The sequence below is a fragment of the Podarcis erhardii genome (genome assembly GCF_964252035.2).
Source record: "Podarcis erhardii genome assembly, chromosome: 1".
Taxonomy (NCBI): Eukaryota; Metazoa; Chordata; class Lepidosauria; order Squamata; family Lacertidae; genus Podarcis; species Podarcis erhardii.
In genome coordinates this window covers 61,827,032-61,840,598 of record NC_138497.1, presented here as the reverse complement: position 1 = coordinate 61,840,598, position 13,567 = coordinate 61,827,032, and the positions used below count along the sequence as shown (strand labels likewise).

The following is a 13,567-nucleotide window of genomic DNA, read 5'->3' as shown; positions in this document are numbered from 1 at the left end:
GGTTAAGAACTTAATTCGTTCCGGAGGTCCGTTCTTAACCTGAAACTGTTCTTAACCTGAGGTACCACTTTAGCTAATGGGGCCTCCCGCTGCCGCCGCACAATTTCTGTTCTCATTCTGAAGCAAAGTTCTTAACCTGAGGTACTATTTCTGGGTTAGTGGAGTCGGTAACCCGAGGTACCACTGTAGCTATATTTGGCTTCTTTTTACTTCTCTCTTTGCTTTACTATGCTTTGTTGCTTTATCTGACAGCACAGTGGAGGCTCATTCTACAGCTTCTCCTGGCAGCCACCATTTTGTTTTTCCTACAATGCCTGAGATCAGGCATGACCAAACTTGACCCTCCAGCTGTTTTGGGATTACAACTCCCATCATCCCTAGCTAACAGGACCAGTGGTCAGGGGTGATGGGAATTGTAGTCCCAAAACAGCTGGAGGGCCAAGTTTGGCCATGCCTGCTTCAGATGATGCATTGTTTCATGGTCTGCCAGGAAAAAGATGATGCCCACTAGTGGAGGAGCTATCATTTCAGTAGCAGCCGCCATATTGTTTTTCCCACAATGCCATGGAATGAAGAGACCTGCAGGACCTTGTCGGAAAAAGTAAATATGGGCTGCCTGGATTGGTTAGAAAAGCCAACTCCTCCCACTTCTACTACCACGGCCAGCTGCAAAAAAAACAGCGAAAGGAGCAGGGTGGGGAGTATGCTAGCGAATGCCTGCCAAAATTAATTGAATGTTGCCTAATGAGATTAGAATTTCAGTAACCTAAATTTAACAGTAACCCCCTCCCTTCAGTTCTCACACATTCCTAAACTGTAACATTTTGACAGTGGAAAAACAGAGTTCTCCCAAGCTACAGCAACTATTTTCAATGCCTTATCATACACAGCTCAGATCACAAGCGCCATTATACACCATTCATTAATCATCTGCGATTTATTTATTTACTTGAAATATTCATATACAGCCTTTCTGCCTGACAACAGGGCTCCAAGACAGCTGACAGTAAGTGAAAATGAATTCCTAGGAACACATAATACGATTATTTTACAAGGCTGTGGTGTCTTATGAGGGCTCTGAGGGGATGGTAATGGAAAATGTCCACTCCTCAGGCCTTAGATATTGCTGCTGCTCTGTCTGTTTGCCCCACATTCTTATACAAGTCATTGATTAATTATATGATTAAATCTAAATAATGTATATGCTGCCAACTTTGCAATAGAGGGGTCTTTCTAAGATAGTGAGCTTACAATTTACAAGCGCTCGTTGTACAAGGCCGTCTGTAATATTATCTTCCATTGCTTCCACAGACAGGGAAAACCTTTTTATTTAAACAGGCATTTGGACTAGTGGCTGTTTTCTTTTGTTCTGCAGCTCTATAGTTCTAATTTGATTATGTTTTTTTCAACTGGCTGTCTTTTCTTTTTTATCTGCTTTTATCACTATGTGTGTGATATTAATTACTTGTTTGTGGATTGCTTGGTTTTATAATTGAGTTCATTGTTGTTTGCCACCTTCATAATATTTAATGGAAAGATGGAGTATTAATGTTTGTACTTTTTATTTTAGAAATATATTATTGGGATACATTTTATTGTGTAGTTCATATTTTTATGGTCATGATCACTCCAGGCTCCCATGAAAGGAAGGGAAATAAAATGAAATAATAATACAATTATATTCCTACAACCAAAATAACTGTAAAAAAAATTAGGCAAGTGTGCCTCTAATTCAGTAGGGTCCATCAGTAAAGACTAATTAACAAAATGTTAACTTGATTAATCTACTGGCTAAAAGTTGCAGGTTTTCTCACTTTTCTTAAACATTCTCCCTGCCTTGCACCCCACACATAACTGCTGTTCTCTCCCAACTGATAGATCACTTCAGATACTTTTACTAGATACAGTGGTACCTTGGATCACATACACTTCAAGTTACATACGCTTCAGGTTACAGACTCCGCTAACCCAGAAATAGTACCTCGGGTTAAGAACTTTGCTTCAGGATGAGAACAGAAATCGTGCTCCAGTGGCGCGGCAGCAGCGGGAGGCCACATTAGCTAAAGTGGTGCTTCAGGTTAAGAACAATTTCAGGTTAAGAACGGACCTCCAGAACGAATTAAGTACTTAACCCGAGGTACCACTGTATTTTTAATCTTCTTCTCAGAGTACCTGTCCTTCCCTTTGACTAACAGAACAGACTAAGGGGCAGATCCACACTGTACATTTAAAAAATATTCAAAACTATTGAAGCAAATTACTTCATTCAAAGATTCATAGGAACTATAGTTTTCCTCTCAAAGAGCTAGCCTTTCTAGCACCCTTAACAAACTAGAATTCCCAGGATTTGGGGAAGGGAGTCATGTGCGTTAAATGTGCTTTAAATGTATACTGTAGATCTGCCCTAATAGACACTTACCATATATGCTGAATAGAAGGCTTATCTTCCATTATGTAAACATGAGATACTACACCATCAACACTAGAGAGATCCACTGAGGTGGGTGGGGCAGACTTCTTTGTCATTATATGTCAGGTGCCATTTTGAATCAAGATGACAGATCAAAACATGACTTCAATGTCACTTCACCCATTTTCGGGCATAGGTTTGGTCTCCTCTTGAGAGATCCCCAAACTTGGCAAGAAGGTTCCTGTTGTGGATCAGGAAACTTCATTGTCATTTGGACACTGGGATCCATTTTAAATCAAGATGGTGGTCCGAAATATCACTTGAGCATGACTTCACCCATTTTTTACATAGCCATCTCTCACAATACCATTGCCAAACTCTGCATGAGCATCCCTGAGGTGGGGTTGGCAGTCTCTGTCAATGTTTAGCTGCCAGTCACTGTATATTGTCTCCCTGCTTATTTAACTTATATGCAGAATTCATCAGGCGAAAGGCTGGGCTGGATGAATCCCTAGCCGGAATTAAGATTGCTGGAAGAAATATTAACAACCTCAGAGATGCAGATGACACAACCTTGATGGCAGAAAGTGAGGAGGAATTAAAGAACCTTTTAATGAGGGTGAAAGAGGAGAGAGCAAAATATGGTCTGAAGCTCAACATCAAAAAAACGAAGATCATGGGCACTGGTCCCATCACCTCCTGGCAAATAGAAGGGGAAGAGATGGAGGCAGTGAGAGATTTTACTTTCTTGGGCTCCATGATCACTGCAGATGGTGACAGCAGCCACGAAATTAAAAGACGCCTGCTTCTTGGGAGAAAAGCAATGACAAACCTAGACAGCATCTTAAAAAGTAGAGAAATCACCTTGCCGGCAAAGGTCCGTATAGTTAAAGCCATGGCTTTCCCAGTAGTGATGTATGGAAGTGAGAGCTGGACCATAAAGAAGGCTGATCGCCGAAGAATTGATGCTTTTGAATTATGGTGCTGGAGGAAACTCTTGAGAGTCCCATGGACTGCAAGAAGATCAAACCTATCCATTCTGAAGGAAATCAGCCCTGAGTGCTCACTGGAGCCTGGACAGATCCTGAAGCTGAGGCTCCAATACTTTGGCCACCTCATGAGAAGAGAAGACTCCCTGGAAAAGACTGTGATGTTGGAAAAGATGGAGGGCACAAGGAGAAGGGGACGACAGAGGATGAGATGGTTGGACAGTGTTCTCAAAGCTACCAGCATGAGTTTGACCAAACTGCGGGAGGCAGTGGAAGACAGGAGTGCCTGGCGTGCTCTGGTCCATGGGGTCACGAAGAGTCGGACATGACTAAACGAATAAACAACAACACCACCACTATTTTGAATCAAGATGGTGGACTAAAATGTGATTTTGGCATGATTTTACCTGATTTTTGGCATGACAGGTCTCAACTCACAAATTGCACTATCCATTTAAAAATCACATTTCCGTGTGTCAGACACTCCATGTTGGTTGTTCACAGAGTATAGAAGCTGTGCATAAGCCGAAAAACATCAGAGTAGGAAGCAAAATGGTTAAGAACACCACTCTCCTTTCCCTCATTTTCTCTGGTCTATTTAGCAACTAGTTAGCTATAAGTTGCTAAAATTACACAGAGTGCATCTTATTCACCAAATTAACACAATTAATTTGCATAATATGCAAATTTTCTTGGCCTGAGCTGGGAGTTTTACATATGGCAACCTGCTTAGGAAGCATTCATAACTGTGTGTGGATTATGCATGCATGTTCTTAGCTAATGAAAATATCAGATGGCGTGCCCCAGGAAACAACAGCAACCCTATACATCAAAACCTGTTCGTTTTCATACGGTTCATGGTGTTAAGTGTAAATTCTTGGAATAAATGTACCAGCAAAGTATACACCAATGAAATTTTTGTTTTTTAAAAAGGAGAAATCAGTCTTAATATCCTACTGCATCCTACTGCAAGTAATGAATCCTTATGTATATGCATATACAGTGGTACCTTGGGTTACAGACGCTTCAGGTTACAGACGCTTCAGGTTACAGACTCTGCTAACCCAGAAATAGTACCTTGGGTTAAGAACTTTGGTTTTTTTTTAAATATAATTTTTATTAAGTTTTCTGACACATCACAACAAAAACAAAACAAACAGAACACAAAACAAAAACATATAAAACATGACTTCCCCTTACCTCCCTTTCCCTGCATCCTTATTTCACAATTCTTTAGCAACCCTTTGATCAATTTCCTTGGGTTAAGAACTTTGCTTCAGGATGAGAACAGAACAGAAATCAGGTGGTGGTAGCGCGGCAGCAGCAGGAGGCCCCAAATACCAGGACACGGTGTGTGCCTCACAGATTAGGTTTCTGAACGGAGGTCTCAAGACAACAAAACTTACTCAGCAGATCCTTACATAGCTTGGGTTATATCTGCATAGGAGTCAATTGGAGCAGCAAGGTTAAGCTTCAGTTTAATTATTGCACAAGTGCAGCCATTATTCAAATGAAAGAATGAAAAACAAAGTCACTGCAAGGGGGAAACTAGCAAATAAGTGCTGCATCAGACATCTTCTGTTTTTTACCTGCATAGAGATAATCCTGTGTATCATGTCTTGTGAGTATAATGTGTACAATGTCTTGTGTGTGTAGCTGTGCATGTTACATACTCTGCAACTGCTCTGTTTAGTCAACTGCACGGCTCGTAAAAAAGTGCGAGATCACAGTGCTAAAAAATGCACATGTATAAATTTTATGGGATAAATAAGAAATATGTAAGAAGGGGGGCGGGTGCGACAACCGAGAAGGCCCTCTCCCTGGTTCCCTGTGACCTCTAAGGGAAGGAAGAAAGGATGCTGTTTGTAGTTTCCTGGGAATTGTACCCCATCCCCACCCAGTCCACTGCAGTACCACAAAGCCAGGTAAGGGAACTTGTGTAACACCACTAAGAATAAAGCCGTACAAGATATGGAGAGCTAATTTCAAAACCTGCTGGAAGTGAGGTTGTCCTTGGTTTAACTCAATAGAAATTGGCGAGGAGTGGAGCAGCACAGCTTTACCTCTTGATAACCTGTGTTGTTTTGCAGTGGTCTGTCCTTTGAGTATGATTCCATTAACTTTGAAGTGACTTTGATAGCAAGACTCTTTAATGCAAAGGGAATCCAAACTTGCTCAGTTTATGAGAACTGATGAGCAACGAGCCAGAGGTGATATGAAAGTAGGCAAACATTTAGCTGCTCTTAATTACTATTTATAGTTCTTCTGGCAGTAGCTATCTTCTCACTTTATAAATGACTTGCATAATTGCATTAAGCAGGGTTGCACATAACACTTGTTGGTCAATTACTTCTTAAATTATGTATGTTTACTAGATTAGAAAACATTATTTTTTCCTTTCACATGTAAGCCTCCAGTTCTAAATATACACTTAATGTATCCACAATAGTGTTGGCCATTTGTACTTAGAGACAGTATGTGGATGGGTTTTTTGCTAACAGGGTAAGCTCTCGTATATAAACACCTGCCTTTATTTCTCCAGGTATGAAAGAGGTTTTAACTCAAATACGGACAAATCGATGGGTGCCTCATTCCAGTCTCCAAATTGTCTGTGAGACAAATGTGTTCGCTCCACCAGGGCAAGAAATCTGCATATTAATTAAAAGAGTAACAATACCAAATGATGCTGCAAAGTTAATGTTGTCCTGGGGCTTAATTGTCAGAAAGTTTAGAAGTTAACTCTAATAAAGTCAAATCATTTGTGATGTTATTAGAATTAACTTTTGAACTTCCTTACAAGAATGTTGAATCATTTCGGTTATGTGTACACTAATATTCGCAAATCACATGCACACACACGTAGCTCAGTGACTGAGCTGGTTAAACAGGAAGCAATGGAGTCCAAGGATTGGTGATGTAGCCAGTGGAGATGAGTCCATTAGGGCTAATGGGTCACTGCTGTAGCAACCTCACCCTGTCCCCAGCCAGCCCCCACTTGCTTGGCCTTTCATTTACAACTTATCCAGACATTGGCATAGGCTGTTATCTTCCTGCTCCTCCTTAGTCTCAATGTTGCGCTTGTACAAATCAGCAGCGAGGACAATGCAAACAAAACTAGAATTGGCTCTGTCTGTCATTGGCTCTGGCTCCACCTACTTTTGATCTCCACCTGCCTTATGTTCTACTGGTCTCCCTCCACCCCTAGGGAAGAAATGGCAGGAGCTGCCCTTTGGGGTCTCCTGGGCTCTGTAATTCAGAGCACCCTCCCCCTACAACAGCCTTTGATTCCCACTTCAACCACCCAGTTAGCTTGATTTGACCCCCCCCCCTGCCCTGTTCCTGATGTAAACCTTCACTCCCCCCTTCTTTTCTGGCTGGGGTGTGTGTGCCACTTTGTGGTTCACCTCAGGAGCCAAAATATATTGGGTCAGCCCTGCCTGTTGGGCAGAAGCTACAATTTTATTTTATTTTTGCACATCTGACAACATTCAGATGTGTGAACTAGTGTGTTAACTGAGTGGATGCTATCTGCATACCTGGTTATACATGATTGCTATCAGAGGCACCATCTTCACAAGTTGATTGAAGGGGTCCGTCCTGACGTTGCACATGCCACTTCATGCAGCATTGTGAGGAGCCAGGGGGCAGAGCTGAACACCCTCTGAATGCCCAGTCCCTTAAAAAAAGGGGGGTGGCAAAACTGCCTCGGCCCTTAGGAGTGTATGCTATAATTTCCAAAATTGTGATAGATCTTTGAAGGATAAACTCAGCAATCACTTGTAGACTAATGTTTTGTGTTTATGGCAGAGTGCACAAACACAAAAAGACAGTTGCTAAATTGTACAAAACCCACATAGTACACAAAGACACATGAGAAGTAGACAAATATTATACAATTTGTTACAAATCGCTAAATTGATTGAAAATACAAATGTCCTTGTGAAGAAGTATCTAAGAATGGATTGCAGATACATTGTTGTATTGCAGATTGCAGATACATTGTTGGACTCCCAACTTCTGGACTCCCATCATCTCTAACCATTGGCCACTCTGACTGGGACAGGTGGGAATTGGAGTCTAATGCACCTGGAGGGCACCAACTTGGCTATCCCTGAACTAGATCAAGGTGGGTGGAATGTTCTATCTCTTCCCCACCAATGCTACCATTTTATCTATTGTAGCTTATTCTAAACTTGGGGCTTGCCCTTTTTCACCGCAAACCAATCTCAGCCTCTAAGCACTTCCAAGAAGGGAAGAATACTGAGACAAATTGCCTGCCTTCCTGCTTGGACATCATTCCTGAGATTTTTTGGGGACTGGGGGAATATAGTTGTCTCCCTCACAAACTTGCAGTTATTTTCAGTTAGGGATGAAGCACATTGCTCCAAGGGAGGTCCATTAGCTCGAACAATTTATTCTTTTAGACATCTGGCAAAGCCACAACTGTTGCAGAAGGCTTTTAATTGATTGTTCTCTTGACGTTTGCCTCCATGATTGATGTTTTATTTGATGTTGTTTGATGTTGTTGTACTTTTATATTGTATTTTTACTTATTGCATGATGTGTTCTTATGTAAGATCCCTTTATTGCACTCTGGGAAAGAAAAATAGGATATAAGCACCTAGAAAACAGCTTCCTACCAGTGTGATACAGGCAGTGGCTTTCTCACTGTCTCTCTCCCTCTCTCCCTCCACACACACTGATTTATATCATACACTTGGCATGCACACACAGAAAGACTTGTATATTTCCATTGTGTGTTGTTGTGGAGGTGGGGGATGACTAACAAAATCAATCTTCCTGGCAAACTAGGAATATCCCCTCATGGACTCAAGTTTAGGATATTCCACCATTCTTGGGCAGAGTTTCTTTTTATTTGAGAAAAATAAGTGGCTCACGTAAATGTGAACTAAGCTTCAATAATGAAGAAAACGGTAACAAAATAACATGAGGAGAGAAACTAAATACAACAACTTGAGGCAAGTCTGAGGCAAGAAAACAAGGAGAGGCAGGGGAGGGGCTGATTCCGGAGCAAAACACACAAGCCCCGCCCAGCAGATAACAAGCACTCTACTATTCAAATTAGGCCCCAGTGTTTTTCTTACATGTGTGATATAAATTGGTATTACTGTTGGGGGTGTGGTGTGTCTGTGAAAAGACATTCAAGAAGGCTGGAACACCATAAACCAAGAGTGAAGGGCAAATTTTGCCACCACAGCAGGAGTGTCTCCCAGGACACCTTATTCAGTCTTGTGGGGAAAGATACTGGGCACACTGTTCTTTCTCCTTTATTTCTTTGAGGCGCTACTGCTCTTGCCATTGGTGACCCCAACTGAGAAACAAGCCCATCCCTTCATTTGTATAGCACCATCCTATGTTCTGTTTCTTGGTCACACCCATATGTGATGAATAGTCACAGATTAAGACAGAGTGTTGAGAGGTGGGAGAAAAAAAGAGACACCCTAAACTCCAGGGAATGCAGCAAAGCTTCAGAAATGCATTGTGGAACTGTAGCTATGGATACAGGGACAGATCTGTGGCAAAAAGTGGCGAAAATTAATTTTACATATCATACAATGTTTTTAAAGAGAGTTATGATTTTATATCACACTTGCAATAAATGGATAGAAAAGGCTTGGAATAAAACTGGAAACAGATTAGGCTGTCTTCATCCTCCCGGCAAAGGGAGGCCTGCCATATCAATTGTCTACTTTAGTTCCCTAATCCTGTCTCAAACACCTTCTTTGCAGCCCTTCAATCACTTCTCAGACACACATGGACTTTTTGCCACCTAATTCATTCGCCAATCTATCAACATTCGGGCTAATATATGATTCCTCTGAGCATCATCCAGCACCACCTGTTCTCTCTCACAACGTTGGGCACACTGGATGCATCAGCACAGATTCTGACAACTGGTCAAAGCTATATTCACAGTAAGCTATATTTGAAATCTTCTACATTGTATTTCTTTCTCTTCTTTTGTATTCTGTCTCCTTTATTCCACTGGGAGAACAGAGTCCATTAATTCAGAGATCATAGACAAGAGAATGCTGCTTCTTTTCATATTCATTCTAATGTTAATACACAGGAGGCTGTATAATTCCATAGGAAAAAATTCTACAGTATCTTATAATTTATCCTTTGTCTGTTTCACTTGTCTTAATGTTCTCTGACAACAAGAGCCCAAATATTTTTAATTACCAGTATCAGCCTTTCTATTTTTTATTATTTTTGCTTAACTTTATTTAAATTCTTAAAGCTCTATTATAATTCTCCAGCCAATTTCATTCCACAGTAATTGCATAAGTTTGATGTGCAGCCAAGAGGTGTGGACACTGGTGACATTACTGAGAGCTGTGGATTAGAATTTTACATTGTGTCGCACAAATATGATGGCCTTAAACACAGAAAACTACAGATATTCAATGTGGAATCTGGACCAGAGGCAGAATTTGACTTCCCAATAAATCCAGCTACCATTATGAACCAAACACATCACTACACCTCATGTCTATCTTGTCTGAGGATCTGCGTCAGTTGGCAACCAGATGAAATCACAGGCAACCAGTATCATAGGTCAGCAGTGTCTGGGATCCATACCCTAACAGAGGAGTAAGTAGCAGCACTAACTATAACCCCTGATATATGTGATATATTTGTGCTGTAATTCAGACATCAAATCTGTTTATAACCTGTTAGGTGAGCAAATTGTAGCTATCTCTTTGAATAATGTTGCTCTTCATACTTTGTGTTGCTGATTTTTTTATTTCCATCATGTTATTTTTCAAGGGTGGGAAAAAATTACAGCCTGAGGGCTACATTCCATTCTGGGAAAACTTTTGGGTGGGAGGGTGGGATTAAACTACTGTACTTTACTGTACTTAGTAATGGAAGCATTAGAATTGCAACAGCAGGGACCATTTAAGGGGTTGGTTTTGTTATTGGTCTGAATGACAGCAGTCTCTACTTAGCTGGAGGTTTTAGTCAGTGGGGGATATCAGCCATTTAGGAAAATGGTTGAGATTTAACAGCAGAGTTGGGTGGGGGGAGTCTGAAAGAGTTTTTCTACTGTGCAGGCTTATATATGTCTACTCAACATATTGTTCTTGTTCAGGTTACCTCAGTAAAGTAGGATCAGATCCTTTTTTCTTCTGAACTCCATCTGCTTTATCCCAGTCATTCTACTAATGCAAAGGATACCATTTTCCCTTCGGAACAAATTAGCATGACTGTGTTTTTGACTTGACAGTCCTCTATTTGAAGAGATCCTCTACTTGAAGGGCTGCTCGGTCCAAGCCTGGATGAAAAATAAGTAATCTTAAGAGGGGGAAGCAGGAGCCTTCAAGTTGTCCATCAGCAACTTGGTCCTCAACAAAAAAATTCCTTCCAGTAGCACCTTAAAGACCAACTAAGTCAGTTCTTGGTATGAGCTTTCGTGTGCATGCACACTTCTTCAGATACACTGAAACAGAAGTTTCCAGACCTTTCTATATAGTGAGAAGGTGGGGAGGGGTATTACTCAGAAGGGTGGTAGGAATGGGTGATTGGCAGATAGCTGTGATGAGCCTGTTGACGACTCTTAACGACTGCAATAGGTCTTACAGGAGGAAGCAAGGGGTGAAAAGGTGAAAAATGGCCATTTTTCACCTTTTCACCCCTTGCTTCCTCCTGTAAGACCTATTGCAGTCGTTAAGAGTCGTCAACAGGCTCATCACAGCTATCTGCCAATCACCCATTCCTACCACCCTTCTGAGTAATACCCCTCCCCACCTTCTCACTATATAGAAAGGTCTGGAAACTTCTGTTTCAGTGTATCTGAAGAAGTGTGCATGCACACGAAAGCTCATACCAAGAACTGACTTAGTTGGTCTTTAAGGTGCTACTGGAAGGAATTTTTTTGTTTTGACTATGGCAGACCAACACGGCTACCTATCTGTAATTGGTCCTCAACGTCAGCCTGAACAGAGATATTCAGGTCAGCTGGTCACAATCTTCCCCACTGTCGTAAGCGGTGCTGTATTTCTATTGAAGATAGCAATTATTTCTAAATTTGCACCTATACAAATAAATTAGCACATGCAATTTTCTGCAAATCTGTATTTTGTGATGCATTTCTTCTTCTTTTGCAATGTGTAAGTGCTTACCCTGGAACAAATCAGTTTTGTGAGTTTACCAGCTCAAGTGACCAGTAGGTCTTGAGGCTAAGCTGATCTGCATACTGTCTTACTCCTTAATGGTTGCCACAACAGATGTTCCAGGTTAGGTCTCTATTTGCCCTCTTCCAGCGTAAAAATCACACAGAGCACTTTCTATGAATCAAGATGAACAGCCTAGAAAGAAAGACAGGTCTTTAAGGCATTTCCGCTTACGCCAGAGCAGAGACAGGAATACCTGACCCAGACAAGCTATTTCCAAAAGGAAGAAGAGAACAGAGGCTGGAGGTCTTGCAGTGGGGAGTGTTTTGAGGTGAGGCAAGAGTGGGGAGGTTACAAATGACAGCCAGCAGGAATTAGAGTGCCGTCATTCCATCTCCTAAAAAGCCTTAGTGGACAATGATGCCTGTCTCTGTGGAGATGAGACATGCATTTCAAAGAATGAGAGCATAAGAAAGAAAGCCAAGAGATCTCTTGTCTTGTCTGAGGTGCAAAGGGCATCTTTCCCCTGAAAGTGCTTGGCAAGAGATGAGTGTGGAGGCCAATGTCATTCTCTTTCAGGTGAGTGCCTTTGTGTAAGGACACGTTGGCCATTTTTGCTCTCTTCTTTAGGTGGACAGCATCAGTGTGAGGGTGCATAGGCCAAATGTTCTTCTGGCAAGCAGCATCAGAAAGAAGGTGTGAAGCAGTGATCCTTTTCTAACCCCGCCCCCACCCCCACTTTACAACCCCAATTTAACCCATGGAACCTCCACAAATAGCAAAGTCTCCCCTGCTTCACAAGTTTACTCTCTACAACAGAGCTTTCCAAACTTTTCATGTTGGTGACACACTTTTTAGACATGCATCATTTTGCGACACAGTGATTCAGTTTTACTAGCAAACCAGAGGTAAAACTAACCCAATTCCAGCCCCAGGAGGAGCGCAGGGAGCATTCATATGACACACATACAAACTGCAGCTGACACACTAACAAGTCACGATACACAGTTCGGAAAGCTCTGCTTGAAGAGTGACAGGAGTAGCAGTGGAGGGTGGAACTAGTGTGTATCCCTGCTGCTCCTTCCCTCCTGTATCAGTGAGCTCTTTTAATAATGCTTGAAAAGGGATAAGATTAATTGACAATGTCTCAATTTGGAAAACAAATCTGAAAGCTAAGATTTAATTCCCTCCTGGAAACTTAATTATATCTGTCGGAATGGCAAAGTCAGGTAGAGAAGACTGGTAATTTCACTAAATGTGGCTAAAACTTATACCCATAGCTACATGTAGTTGAGTCCAGCTTGTATTCAACAGTTCACATTTCTTGCACATTCCAGAATCAAGAAAATGTTGCTGTAGCAAAATGATGTAGCCACAGATCATCTCTTATAATTCCCTAGATTCTGGTATATGACGTTTCATAATCGTGGCAGTATCATGCCATCAAATATACTGAACCTAACAATTCATTAGTAGGGTATGAATCACTGCCAAAATAGTGCCTGGTTATTGACCCAAATATGAAAGCAAGGTCTCCTTGGTGAAACAGATTGTAAGATGCAAATATAGCATCAGGCTTGTGAATAGTTTTGTGAGGTGTTTTTTTTCTGGGGGTGTGGTAGGCTGTATGCTTGAGCCCCTTCTAATTTCTGGATCCAGCAAGGATTCAATGGTCAGAACAGCCACGCCAGCTTCTTGGTGAATTAATGCCCCCTAAGTAACAAAGGAAGTAGCTTTGTGCCAGAGAGAAAATAGGTGGAACCCCTCCTTCACCTGGCTGTTGGTAAGAAGGACAAGGGTAAAGGTGTGAGAGAGAGCTGAGCTATAAGCAGCCTGTAAGCAGAAGCTGGAGAGGGAGAGACATGCTTGATTTCTGCTTGAACCCAAGGCTGTGACTATGGCAGAAGCAAGACCTTCTTGAGGTGTTAATGTTGCAAGTCACTCTCTCATAGGCTCATGTTGTATATATGTGTAAATAAACTATATATAATAAAGATACCATAGTCTCTACTGTCCAAGGAGACTGAACC

The 13,567-nt window shown here is 41.5% G+C and overlaps 1 long non-coding RNA gene across 2 annotated transcripts in view; it reads left to right on the top strand.

The window, feature by feature from the left end:
- Nucleotides 1-852: 852 nt before the first annotated feature.
- LOC309327615 overlaps nt 853-13,567 on the top strand; it is a 111,011-nt gene continuing 98,296 nt past the window's right edge. For both annotated transcript variants that reach the window (XR_014150593.1, XR_014150594.1), the window contains exons 1-2: nt 853-1,006; nt 9,150-9,335. This is a non-coding gene — a long non-coding RNA (uncharacterized lncRNA). The remainder of the gene's footprint in view (nt 1,007-9,149; nt 9,336-13,567) is intronic.